This window comes from Falco cherrug, chromosome 8, assembly GCF_023634085.1.
Source record: "Falco cherrug isolate bFalChe1 chromosome 8, bFalChe1.pri, whole genome shotgun sequence".
NCBI classification, from domain to species: Eukaryota; Metazoa; Chordata; class Aves; order Falconiformes; family Falconidae; genus Falco; species Falco cherrug.
This window is the reverse complement of record NC_073704.1, coordinates 6,326,652-6,340,757: the sequence shown is the minus strand read 5'-3', so window position 1 is coordinate 6,340,757 and position 14,106 is coordinate 6,326,652. Positions and strand designations below refer to the sequence as shown.

Here is a 14,106-nt window from a genome sequence, read left to right as displayed (position 1 = left end):
GCTCTTGCCCCAGGAGAGGGGAATTCGGCGCTGACTCAGCTTTCCAACCTTTTTTTCCCCACGGGGCACGCAAGCCGGTTCTCCCACTGCCTGAGCACACGAGCTGCCTGTTTTCCGGGTGAACTTTACCTCCCCGCCGGGGAAGCTTCCTCCCGGCTGCCAGACGGGTTGAAAACCCTCCTCCCCTTGCAGCCGGTCTGGATGTGTGCCCAGCACTAGACGGCAGAGAGAGCCGTGGCTGACACCGGGACCACCCCCACCTCACTTGCAGTCTGGGAACCCCATTTGTAAAAGCAGCTGAGCTGCAAGTGATGATCCAAAACCAGGCAAGGGTGGCTTTTCTTTGGGGTAACGTTCTGGTTGTCTGCTGCTTGTGCTGAGCGTTGTCAGCTTGCTAGCACGTGGTGAGGCTTTGCCCATGCCCCCCTCTGGCATTGCAGGCTGGGCAGGATGTGTTGGTAAGTGGCTGCCCCAGGTACAGGCGAGCTGCAAGTCCGACAGGTGCTGGGCTGTGAAATTGGTGCATTATTTACTAGAGCAAGGCTTTGTGTCATCTAGGAACAGTGCTGGCATGGCTGCACAGAGGCTGGCTCTGCTGGCGGCTGGGTCACATTGTGAAGGGGAAGAGAGTGGCCTGGGCAGCCGGGATGCCCAGCACTCCCAGAGCGTGTCTGGGAACACTTGGAGAAGCTCTTGAAGTGCCCCAGGCTGGGTTTATGATGCTGCTTTCTCACTTTCTGTGGTATGGGTGCCTCCCCAGGGACTGCGGGAACAAAGCTGCTCTTGGAGGTCTTCAGAGATGGGGACATTATTCCCATGTGAAATCCTGAATTGACTATTTTAGGTCCCTGGAGACTGTCCAGTGCGGCTGAGTTGAGCTGGTTTAACAGTGGTTACTCAGAGCTATTTGTGCACTTTCCACTCCCTCTCCACCGGTGTCCCAGCTCCCAGCATGGCATTGGGGCACGCAGGGCTGGCCGGGACCCTTCGCTGAGCTGAAGCTGCATCCTCCCCACCTTTGAGCAGCTACGCAGGGGGACCCCGTGGAGGTTTCAGGTGGCGTGCAGAGGGGTTAAACGCTGGGGGAGCACCACCCGTGCTGGCAGGGTCACTGCTGGCAGGGAGGTGCCCATTTCACCCAGCTGACTTGGCTGTCTCCCAAGGCAAGCTGTGAATCGGGTTTTGAAAGAATTTGCAAGAGGGTTGGTGTGGCTTTTTTTTCTTCCTTTCTTTTTTTTTTTCTCCTTCCCTTGGTTCAATGTCCAAGGACTGCAGGGCCTGTTCTGCCAGCCCTCCTTTGTGATGGCTCCTGGGGAATGTTTGCTCTGAAGGCTGTCCTGGCGTGGAGATAACCTTTCTGTTTATCTGCCTGCCTTGTAAATTTGGGGGCTTAGCTGCCTAGAGCTGGTCTTGCCTCTTATCCTTGGATCTTTGGGATTCCTCAGCCAGGGCCATGCAGGGGATGAGTATGACACACGTAGGGCTATGGGTGTCCCCCATGCATGGGGCAGCAGCCCAGGCTGGATCAGATGCTGGGGAAATCCCTGTTCCCAGGAGGAGGGGGTGGATCCCTCCACCAGTGGAGGCATCGTGACTTCATTCATCTTCTCTCCTGCTAAGTTTCTCTGCATCAGTTTGGGGCTGGGATGGGCAAGTACATCCAGGTCTTGGTGATGATGAGGATGCAGGCAGCACCTGGGAAGTCAGGCTGCCTCCTGCTGTTAAATATAACAGGTGTCGGAGATGCTTGCTGCTTATGCCTGATTTTATTTCCATCTTCAATGGCTCGTCAGTCTCAGTGGCTGGGATTCCTTGCAAAGCATGTGCCTTCAAAGATGAAAGAGGTGCTGTGCAAAGCAATTTACAGCCTGTGACATAACTGCTTTGGCATTGGCGCCTGGGGATTTTTGACAGGTGGATTGGAGCTTTCACAAACATCGTTTTAAGAATTTCTTCTAAAGAATAGAAGGGCTGTGGGGAATTGGCCACGGGCAGCACCCACCAGCACAGGTTCAGCCTGGGGAGACTTGGCACCTCTCAGCTCTGAGAGCATCATTTGGCTGCTGAGGACCCTGGGATGTGCTGGAGGATGCTGTGCTTGGGAGGTTTTTCATCTCCTTATCAGCTGGTGGGACTTCTGTTTGCAAAACCTTATCTGGGCTGCCGCTCCATGTTGTGGGAGCTGGTGGGGAGGGAGAGCTGCCCTGGGCTGCTGGCAGCTGGAAGGAGCCAAGCCTGCAGATGTCTGCCTGCAGCACTGCTGGGTGCTCCTATGGCTCCTGGTCCATCCCCTCGCAGATGGATCCCATTCCTCCTGCCCATCCTGAGGAGGAGGCAGCAGAGGTGAAGCGGCCCCTCTTGGATGGCACTTTGGGGCTTGAAACTGGGTTTTAAAAGAGACTGAGTAGTCCTGCAGAGCAGCTGTGCTCCCACGCGGGAGTTTTCTTTGCTTCCCTTGGCGCAAGCAACGTTTTCAAGCCCCAGTCCTAATTTTCCCTGTGGTTTTGCAGGTCAGTATCTGGACTCGGTCCATCCACAGCATCCTTATCCCAGAGCTCTGACTTGATTTTACGTTTCCATGTAGAGAAAGGGAGCAGCTCTGGTCTCTCCTGACTGTGGGTGCCTGGGAGCTCCCTCTGCACTGTCATGTGTACCCAGGAGGACAGAGTGAGCTGCTTTTCCCTGTAGCTGCTGAAGATCTTGCACACACACTGTGAGAAGTGGAGAACCCAGGAAAAGTGGGGTTTGTGCTCTGAATAGCAGCCTCCTTGTGACATTGCTTCTTATTTATTTTGGCCTGCAGCTGGAATAACCTCTTCCTACAGTGTTTATGTCAATACAGTTTGTGTGCTGTTAAACAGCAAACCCGAGCACTCAGAGAAGACAGAGGAACACATTTTGAAACCTGTTTCAAGTGCTATCATGTGGCATTAAAAAATACATTTTTATCATTAAAAAAATACTATAGGCTTAAAAAATCCCTAAGCACATAACTGTGCTGCTAGGAAACAGTCTTTTCTCTAGTGGGGGGATGTCATCGCTTCTTTTTAAGGAGGCAGGAGTGTGTGGAGCAGGGAGTGAGCACTGGGGTTGGGGACTGATCCAAAGCTAAAGCTGCATCTCCCTGTGAGCATGGAGCCTGCAGAGGATGCTGACCTGGGTATGCGGGCAACACGGTCACAACTGTTGGCAAACTAGCCTTCTGGGCAGCCCAGGGGGTGTCTGGTGGAGCTGAGGTCTGTCCTCGGTCCTTTGGGATAGTGAGGGAGGGCTGTTCTCACCCCAGCTTGTGCCATGGGATGCCACTGTTATGTCCTCTGGCACATCTGCTGCTTGTTGCAGCAGCTCTGGGAGGAAGCTCCCAGGCACGTGGGGCAACCTGCTCTTCTATGCAAGCCCAAGGTATCTCACCCTTGTGCACCTGCAGTCTTACTAATTTACCTACTCTTGCTTTATTGTAGAATAACAGATTGATTTGGGTCGGAGGGACCTTTGAAGACCACCTAGTCTAACCCTCCTGCCATGGGCAGGGATGTCTTTCACTAGAGCAGGTTGCTCAAAGCTCCATCCAACGTGACCTTGAATATTTTCAGTGATGGGGCATCCACAGCTGCTCTGAACAACCTGCTCCTGTGTCTCTCCACCGTCATTGTAGAAAAATTCTTTTTTATGTCCCGTTTAAACCTACCATCTTTGTTTAAAACCATTGCCCCTTGTCCTGTCACTACAGGCCCTGGTAAAAAGTCTCTCTCAGTCTTTCTTATAAGTCTCCTTTATATATTGAAAGGCTGCAGTGGAGGCCTCTCTTCTCCAGGCTGAACAACCCCAACAGCCTCTTTCCATAGGAGAAGTGTTCCAGCCCTCTGACCATCTCTGTGGCCCCCCTCTGAACCTGCTCCAACAGGTCCATGTCTGTCTTGTGCTGAGGACCACAGAGCTGGATGCAGTGCTTCAGGTGGGGTCTCAGGAGAGCAGAGGAGGAGAATCACCTCCCTTGACCTGCTGGCTATGCTTTCTACCTGCTCCCGCTCTGGTTTGTGGTCTTGGTTTAGGTTATTCCCCCATGGATATACCGCCTTCCTTCTGAGCACTGCCTATAAGATGGGGATCTGGGGTTCCCATTGCCCAGCTGTGTGGAAAGCCCCATGGTCCATGCTGGTGTGCATCCTTCTTGTGCTGGAGTCCTCATGTTTCTCACCTGGGCTCCCTCCTGGGGGAGCCGACCTGCCTGGGGGTTCCCTGGTCTCCCATGGCCATGACAGACCAGCATCCACTGTAACCAGCTCAGTAGAGCCTTAGCAGCTCTCCAGATCAGAAAGGTCCATGCAGAGCCCTGTTCAGCCAGGGGACACGTACCAGGGAGGTGGGTTCAAGGAGGGGTACTTGGCCCATGTCTGGAGAGCAGAGGGAGCAGATCCTCCATCTGCAGGCAACCTTCCCGTGTTATTCCAGCTAATGCTTCCCTGCCTTGAGAGATGCTGAGCTTGGGGCTGCTTTGCAGAGGGTGACATCTCTGGGGAGGACACATGGAGCGGGGCAGCTGGAGGAGGCTGAGGAGGCGCAGAGCCATGTGAACTGTCACATGGGGTGAGGGCTTGCTTACACCTTGCTGCTTCTGCTGTTAGACATGTACAGTGCTGGCTTTTCTCCTGCAGTAGTCTGGTCTGTGGCGACTGTTAGGGATGATGCTCTAAGCCCTGAAATAACAATCCCAGCGAGTGCGCTGTGTCTCTTCCAAACTCTGATAGTTTACCAAGAAAAGAATTAATTCTGGCATTTCAGTAGACAGTTCAAAGCACTGAAGGAGACATCTGGGATTAAGTATCGGATGTATATCAGCAGCCCAGAGGTATGGGATTAATAAAGCATTTTAACGATCTTCTAGCGTATCTGATGACATTTGAGAAAAGCGTTGGAGATTAATCCTTTCCAAGAGTGTCCTGCGCATCTCTCTGGCTGTGTATGCGGCCTGGAGGCAGCATCTTCTGTGATGGATGGGGGGGACGTGTGCTGGGCTCCAGCTCAGCCCATTGCTCCATCCCTTCTCTGCCATCTGTGGGGTGCTCTCACTGCCTCTGCTGTCCTCCAGCCACTTCCTCATCCCTTGGGTACCAACGTGTGGTGGTGCTGCCCTCTGGGAAGATGTGCCCTGTCCTGCTGAGAGCTGGTGCTCTAAGGAGGCACAGATGGGTGGGAGGTGGTGGAGAAGAAACCTGCAGTGGTGCTGGCTGGCACTAAATCCCCTTGAATACTGGGGAGTGGGAGAAAGTGCCTGACTTTGTGGATGGAGGAAGGTATGTGGTAGCAGCCCGTGTGTGGTTTTTGGCTTTAAATGTGGGACTTGATTAGCCTAGAGAGCTTGTTGCCAAAAATATAATTGAAGCAAGAAGCTGAATGGGATTAGAAAATGGTTTGGACATTTGTACAGCTAACAGGGGCTTCCGGCGTTGCCTTAATGCGGGTTTAGAGCCACTGGGAGAAACCTGAGTGTGTAGGCTGCGGGTGTGTGGGTGCTGGAGTGGGCTCGAGGGCAAATATAGGTCGTGTTGGGTGGGGGCAAGCAAAGAGCAGAGAGGGAGGGACGTGGTGGTGGGAACGAGCAGAACCTGGCAAACTCATGGATGATGCATTCTGGGTGCTGTTTGTCTAGATTTGGGTTAATGCAGAGTTGCTCAGACACTTGGGAGGCTGTCTCCTGTGCTTGGAAAGAGCTCTGCTATTAATGAGCAGGAAGCCTTCATTAAAGAGAAAGCCACTGGGTATCTTGTTGGGATGTTGCAGCCTGATGTCCCACATCCCTCCCGGTCATCAGGAGCAGGGTTGCCTGTGGGGTGGGTGGCAGCTTGGTGGCACAGCTGGTGGGTTGCCTCAGCGGTACCGGGTGCATTTGTCAGCTCTGCTCACATAACTGCACGTCTCTGTGTCGTTCAGTGTGTTTTCTGTTTCTCGTCTCTATTTCCTTCCCCGCCGGCGTGTGCGAGAGCAGACCGTGGGCCAAAAAACCTCAACAGCCTTGAGGCATGAGCGCAGTTAATAAACCCTTTGGGGATGAAGGGGTGGTTCCTGCAAGCCAAAGATGGAGTGGCTTTTGCCTCCCAGCAAGTGCTGGGGGCTGGGGGGCAAGAAGGGAACCCTCCCCAGGGTTGCAGGGTGGGGCTGCTCTGGGGACAAGGCTCTGGATACTTGCCATGCTCCTGGCCCTGACCAGCAGCGCCGTTTGGCAGGAGCATCCCTGAGACTGGGGGCTTTCTCAGCAAGCAACATCTGGTCCGGAACACCTCGTGTCTGCTGGTTTTCAGTTGAAAAGGTTGCTTTTGTGGAATTTTTATTGCTTTTTTTGGCATCGCCTCCTAACCCTTTTCTAAGATGGAAATTGCTCATTAGTGGATTTTATTGTATTTTTATTTTATTCCCAAGCTCAATCAGCTGGTTTCCTCCTCCTGGGGGACTGGAAGGTCTGGCTGTTCCTCTGACCCTGTCCCTAGGTTATGGGAGGCTGCTTGAACAGCCTGGGATGGGAATAGCAGCCAGAGCACCTGGAATATGCAGCTCTTAAGCCCAGCACCACCATCTCCGTGGTCTTCCCACCATCACCACTGGCCTAAAACTCCATCAGCCCAATGGCCCGGGAAGCTTATCTCTGATTTTATAATTCATAAATAAGCCACCTGCCTTCCCTTCAGTAAATGCGGTAGTCAAACAAATTTATTCTTTTCCACTCTCCTCGTTAGTCTGTAACTTCATTGAGTCGGTGATTGTTGACTTTTGGATAAACAGCACCTTTTTGATAACCCCAGATAAGCTGGCGGTGCTCACTGGCTGCACCCGTGCCATGGGTGGTGGCCTGGGTCCCATCTGCTTTCCCTCCAGCCCAGTGGCGTTCCCAGCCGAGGCAATGCCATGCTGGGGTGCGTCTCCAGCAGGTCAGGGATGTCCATGTTTGATGGGTGCATGAGGCTTCGGCCGTCACTCCTGCTGGCGGGTCCCAGGCCACCACTGCCGCTGGTGGTGCCAGATCAGGGGCTCCGTGTTTTCCTGTTTACAGTAGGTTGTAAGTTATTAAATGGGCGGCATTGTGGATTGCGGGGAAGGCAAGGGGCTGCTGAAAGCCAAGGGCTTCCCCTCCTGGTGCTGATGTGGGACTCACGCCACTGGTGAGATGGGTGGTGGTGGGGTATTGCATGCTCTGCTGTGCCTGCCAGCAGTAGCATTAGCAGGGTCCCCAGGGAAGGGGTGACATGGGCCCCTCTTCTAAGCACCTGTGGTCCAGGATGAAGGCGTAATGAGCGCAAGTCAGAGTAGCAAGGCACCCACCAGTACTTCAGGGTGAAGGTGAAACATTTTGTCTTGCTCTAAGCCAGCTCCCCAGTATGGGAAGGCATCTTTTCAGCTTGGTCCTTCCCCCCCTCTGGCCCCAAAATGCTCCCCAGAGGGCCAGGACCCTCAACTTGGGGAAACCTCATCCCCTGCTGTGTGTGGATGGAGGTCCTGGGCTCAGCCTCGGTGGTGAGTGCTCACATGGCCAGCCTGGCCTGGGGTGGCAGTCACTCCCAAGGCTCCTCGCCAGACCCCAGCATAGGGTCAGCTCCTGCTGGGGACACCCCCTGGGACCTCAACCTCCCTCTCAACATTGCTCCCAGGGATGGGGTGCCCATAGCTACTGTCCCTCCCTCCCTTTGGGCAGGGGGCTGTGCTGTGGCAATTCGATGGGCTTGCCCAGACCCAGGACCTGTGGGTGACTCAGAGCTGTGGGACACCTCATGTTACCCTCTCACTGATGCCAGCATCTCTCTAGGCAGGTTCTGAAACAGGAGAAGATCTTGCAGTGCCCATGTGCCAGGACCATACGCCTTCAATCCAGCACTCGTTAGCACATGCTCACAATTAATAACCGATTGCTTTGCTCAGGAGATACGTTCATGCTCTGCTATTGAGGTTGTTTGCTCTGGGGAGGGGACAGGTGCTCTCAGAGCCAGGAGGCCCCATGTTTTGTAAGGAGATTAAATCCTGCTGCGTCATGAGCGGGGTTTCCCTCCCTAGAGCCCCAGCATGGAGAGCACTGCATGATGTGGCCCTCCTGGGAGATGCCAGCACAAGCCAGCCTGCCGGAGGGGCCTGATCTGGTGCAGGCACGGACCTGATGGCTCAGCTCCCCGCAGCCTTGTGGAGGTAGATTGATCCGTTCCGAGAGCAGCCTGTGCATCTTCCCGTAAGTGCATCAGCCCAGAGACAGCATCTTTTGTGATGAATGAGGAGCTGGTGTTGGGCTCCACCTCATCGCACCACTCCATCTCTTCTCTGCCATCTATAGGGTGCTCTCACTGACTCTCTTGTCCTCCAACTACACTCCCCATCCCCTGGGTACCAATGTGTGTGGGGCCTCAGTGCTCCTGCCCTCCTTGAAGATGTGCCTCATCTTGCTGAAAGCCATGCTCAGAGGAGGCACTGATGTGTGTGAGGTGGTGTGAAAGAGATCTGCAGTGATTTCATGTGGTACTAAATTCCCTAGAATATCAGGGAGTGGGAGAAAATCCTAGCCCCTGGCACTGTGGATGGAGGAAAGTGTGTGGCAGCGGCACGTGTGGTTTTGGCTTTTAGGTTTTGGCTTTTAGTGTAGGACTTGATTATCCAGTTGTTATTTCTGCAGCTGCTTCAGGGACCTCTGTGGCTGGGGCTTGCTGTTAAATCACTGTGCAGGGACAAGCGAAGCACTCCAGCCTCCAAGGGCATCCTTGGGGCACAGGAAAGCCTGGGCTGGCTCCTCAGGAGCGAGTGCTGCAGCCCCACTTCACCTAGAAGCCTGGAAAGTGGTGCTCATGGGGCCTCTCCTGGCAGACGGGTGAGCTGTCCCCACATGTCCCCATCCTGTGACTGTGCTCAGGCTGGCCTCTTGCCTGCCAAAGTCCCTGTGAGGATTTGCTCTCCAGATGGCTTTTTGCAGGGATGACTTGCATTGGGCAATGCCCCAGGATTAGGGGAGAGTGGCACTGTTGGGGTGAACAGCTCTTGGGCAGGTGACCTGTCCTGGATTTCCTTGGGGTGGGTGGCAAAAGGGACAGCTGTGGGTTTTAGGTTTTGGCATTGGAAAACAAAAGATGGCCGGAGGAAGCTTTCTAACCTCTTTCCACTAGGTACCCAGAGCACCATCCTGTGGGTTTGTTTTTACAAGCTATTGCATCTTTTTGGTGGGGAGATGGAAGCGTCAGGCCGTGAAGGTGGAGGATGTGGGGGAGCCCTGGCATCCCCCACCACATTTGGTACCCAGTGGGCTGTGATGGGCTCTCCATTGCATTACTTAGCAAGGCAGGAGGTAGAAGAGGTTCGGTGCATGGCATCCCCTGCAGCCACTTGATGGCTTGAGGGAGGATGCTGCTCGCTGAGAGCAGTGTCTGGTCTTGCAGGGACTCTTACAGGGCTGGGCTGGACATAGTGTCGTTCCCTCCCAGCCAGGATGCGGGAGGGTGGTAGTCCTGGTTCTTGCTGGGTCGAATCCAGTGTTGGAGCTCAGGGGCAGAGCGCTGCCAGCCTGCCCCAACAGCACCCAAGGGAACAGTCCTCCTTGTGGCGTCCCATGAGGCTGCGATGCCATCCTGGGTCCAGCTGGCCGCCGGCAGCTGCTGCTGTGGGTGGCTCCTTCCCCACCTGCTCCTTGGGCTCATCCGAAAGAGTTAATGAAACCATTTGAGAGGGGCCCCCAGAGGCAACTGCTGGAGGTAATAATCTTCTTTCGGCTCTTTTTTCTTTTCCCTTGCTAATTGCAGAGTTGACATCGTCTCCTCTTATGAAAGGCTCTTTTGTCAGCTGGGTTGCTGGGCAAAACCTAGGCTTGGCAGCAGGTTGCAAGACCCGGTCAGTCTCCTGCACATCCCTCTCGGGCTGCAGGTAATGAAATGGCTTTCGCCGACAGTGATGTCCCTCCCTCCCTGGCTCCCATCTGAAAAAAAAAAATAAATAAATAAACCAACCCACTGCAAAAAAACCCCTCTTTTTAGCCAGCGGTGCCCGATTTTTCGCCCCGGTTCCACCTCGCAAGCATAGGGAAAGGTCAGCCAGTCTAGACGCTAATCCGTCAAGTGTTGTATTTCTGTGCCCGCGGGTGTCCTAGCAACAGGATTAATGCAGCGGGGTGAGGCGGACATTGGCTGGGTCCTGCTCCATCCCGGGCCGGTGGTCCGGATGTGTGCTGGCTGCTCCGCATGGCTGGGCAGGGGGGAGAGGTGGGCTGGGCTCTGGGGACAGCCCTGGCCCCGCTCCCTGCGCCTGCCCCAGGCACTGCCAGCAGCTCCTGGCAGCTGGCTTCGGTCCAGTGGCAGGGAATTTTGGTAGATGAGTGATAAAACAGGCTTAGGGATGTTTTGGCTGAGTCACATCCATCCAGGGATGGGTGGGTCCGGTCGGTGCTAAAGCATCTCTGCCCCCAGACTGACACCAGGCCTGGTTTGGGGAGCACCCTGGGGTGGGATGCTCCATGGCCAGGCACAGCCCACCCGCTGGCACGAGCTCTGCTGTGACTGCACAGGGACATTGGGGCAGCCCATGTCACCGAAAATGTGACTCTCATGGTGGAAACGGGTCTCCCAGTACATCCCTTGCATTCCAGTGCTCGGGTTTCCCAGTACATCCCCAATGCTCCAGCTATGTGAATAGTCGCTGTGCAAGGGTTGCTGTTAAGCTACCGGTGTCCCTCTGGCCTTGGGGTGCTGCTGACGTGGTTTGGTCTGATGAACCACAGTTGCACAAACACCAGTGAAAGCCCATTTGCTTGGGTGGGGAGTAAAAACTTTTCCCATTTATTTTGTTTTGCTGTTTAATTGCATTGTTGCTGTTTATTCTCTTGATGACCCTCATTTGCTTCTGAGTATTGCTGGCAATGCTTCACTGCCCATGCCTGGGTTCAGGGATGCAGCCATTGCCTGCGTTTGGCACCTGACCATCCAATGCGTGATACCCCAGTGGGTACCACAGTGTGTTGGTGGGTGCCTTGCAGCCAGAGCCCCCTGTGCATGTGGTGCCAGGGCACAGGGTAGCTGCCCACTGATAACATTGTCCTGTTTTAATCTTTTTAAGTCCTTCCTCTGCTTTCCCAGTGGCCCCTTCCGGACTTTCTCCTGCCCTCTTTTCCTTGCAGAGAGGCTAGCAAGCATTTCCCCTGCGAGCTGTACAAGCCTCCATCACTTCCTTGCTATTCCCACCATCCTGTAGTGCTCTGATATCCCTGAAAAGGGGGGTGCAAAGCAACCTCCTCTGGCCAAAAGCAGTTTAAAGAGCAAAATCTGGGTTTAATCTTTTCCCTGCAGCCATGTCACTCTCTAGCCAAGCAAGTGATGGAGAGGAGCTGGGGCCGGCTGGTTCCTGGTGCAACCCTGGAAGCTCCTCCAGGCTTCAGCATCCTTAAAAGCGGGGTGCTGGTCCAGTGGCAGGGCTCAGCCCCGGAGGTGCTGGAGCCCCTGTGCTCTGGCTGCCGGCTTTCCGCCCTGCAAGCAGCCACACGCTTTAATTAGGCAAAGGACTGGCGGGGCTCCAGGGTTGGGAGAAGGGGGGTTTCGTTCCCCCCAAAGCCCAGCTGGGTGCTGCGGGGACAGGCTGAAGCTTGCCCGGAGACCCATAGCGGAGCTCCTCCTGCCTACGTGGGCTTTTTTCTGCAGCTGGGATGGGTTAAGTGGGGTTTTAGGAGCGGTTTCTTTTCTCTTGGGTGCTTAAAACAACAACAAATAAAAACCCACCCCAGTGAAACAGGCCAGTGACGCTGCAAGGAAGGAAAGATGTTGCTCTGCTGATTTATGGGGCTTTTTTTATCTTTACAGGTCACTGCTAGCATTTGTGGAATTGGCCTTGCTGCAGGAAAAACTGGTTTCCAGCTTTCCCGTTAGGAAGAAACTTCTGAGATAGTGTAATTAAAACGCAGAAGAAAAAAAAATAATAATCCCAGAGCAGCTGGTTGTGCTGCTCTTAGCTGGGTCCTTTGGTGGCTGCGTGTTGGTGGCTGCGTGTGTCCTCTGCCTTGCTCTGTCCTTGGCTGTGCTGCCTACAGCCTGTGGCAGGAAAAAAGCACATTTTTTTGCCCCTTTTCTGGTCTTTCTGGCTCATGCACCAGGCTGCAAAAGCAGAAAAAAAATTTTAAAAATCTACATTTTGACCATGGGAGTGTTTTAATCCATCTTGAGGCTGTTTCCAGTATTTGTAATCACCTTATCTGAGCTGGTGCCGGCACCGGGCTGAACTCCTGGTGGGCTGGGGAAGTTGGGTGGGTTGGGGCTGTGACTCCCCCGTCCCATAAATGAGAAGTGATGGGTCCAACTCACCCTCATTACAGCCCCTTTGCAGCAGGCAGCAGGGCAGCAGCTACTTGCAGGGCCTCATCCTAAGGGATCCAGGGTCCCCAGGCATGCCTGAGCTTTATAGGAAGGAAGGAAAACCGTGCCTCCATGGGATTATTCATTTTTTTGCAGTTTCTTCTTTGCTGCCAAGCTGGGAAAGGACACACAGTGTAGACCTGGATATCTGGGAGACCAGTATTTTTTCATCTAGGGTGGCAGTGGGTACTGCTCACTCGGGATAGGGGAGTGCCTCCTGTGTTTGGGGCACCTTGAACCCCAAGCATGGCCATCAGTAGCAAAACCATCCCAAATGGCTTCATTTTTTAGGGACTGACTAAAAGGAGGTCCCCAAATGACGTACTGTTAGGCTCGCCCAGCCTTTCCAGCCCGCCCCCCCTTTGAACCCTGTGGTATGTGAATTTCTGCTGGTGTCAGAGGGTCGGCGGCTGCAAAATCCCTCCCGGTTAAAGGGTGGGAATACCAGTGTGTGCAGCTTGGGATAATTACCAGTTGTCAGCAAAACAATAGTGGCATTGTAGGGCAGGAGCAAAGGGAAAGGGCCCCCGTCTTGAGCGTAATATTACTTTTCTATTTACGTTGCCATAGTCTTTGCCGAGAAATGGCCCTATTCTCTTTAATCCTCCTCTTCAGGCATGCCTGCTGGTTTTTTTGTGTGGTTTGGTTTGTTTTTTTTAACCCTTATGATCCCAGAAAACAGCTTGTAGGGACCCATCTCTGTGGTTCTCTGCCTTTAGCCAGTGGTGTTGTGCACATGGGCTGGCTGGCTTTGCTTTGGGACGCCGATGCCGGGGATGGTGCCCAGCCGTGGCATCGTCCCTGTGCTCAGGGCAGGGAAAACCTGCTCCTGAATCCCTGTCTGCCTGTAAGCAGGAACTCAAATTACAACCATCCTTGTTCTTGACATCTGTCACACTGTAGACATAAACTCCAGTGCGTTAAAGCTATTCATTGATGTTGTATTTTGCTTTAAAACCAAGTGATTTGTTGAAAAAGGGAATAATTGGTTAACTGATGGCTCTCAGCCCCCATCTCCTGCTTGTGCTGAGAACAAGATCTCTCACCTGGCATGTTTGGTTGTTGGTTGGAGAGGGACGATGTGTTTTCTGACTTTGTCTGGGTCCTGTTGGCTTTCCCCAGTGCTGAAGGGAACTTGCATGGAGCAGCAAAGTAGCCCCTGACAACATCGACCTGTTTGACCCCTTTACTGTCTGATGCCAGTGGTGCTTGGACTTTCTGAAAAGATCTGAATTTTGTTACTTAAATACTTGCTGTGCCTGTGGAGATGTGGGCTGTCATCCTAGTAGGGAGCAGGGGATTTCAACCTTGGCTGACAGCGAGTTGTCATCGCTCGACTTAATTTCAAGGCGTTCGACGGATTTATTTTTTTTTCTTCAACGCTGGGACATGTGTGACTGAGTAGTTTCAAGGGCTGGACAACACTTTCCCTGTTTACATGGCCCTTCATCCAGGCTGCTAATGAAGGCATTAACTAGCTTTGACCGCAGCATCCATCCGCAAAGGGCCTGCTGGGCATCTCACCCCCTTGTATCCTCACCTTGGGGGACTGAAAGCCGTGGCGAAGTCTGGTGTGAAGCATGGTGCCTGGCAGGCAACTCTGGGATGGGATGCAATGCCAAAGCAGGATGGCCAAGCTCGGCTGCCTGGTGCAGAGGAAACTTTGGAAAGAGCAGGGAAATGATGCCAAAGTCAGCAGCACAGGCGAAGTATTGTCTGAGGAGTGCAGAGAGGTGGAAGGACCACCGAGCGG

General features: G+C 53.8%; 1 protein-coding gene across 1 annotated transcript in view; it reads left to right on the top strand.

Moving 5' to 3' along the window:
* Positions 1–14,106, top strand: part of COL18A1 (collagen type XVIII alpha 1 chain) — a 41,653-nt gene that overhangs the window by 1,137 nt on the left and 26,410 nt on the right. The window lies entirely within an intron of this gene.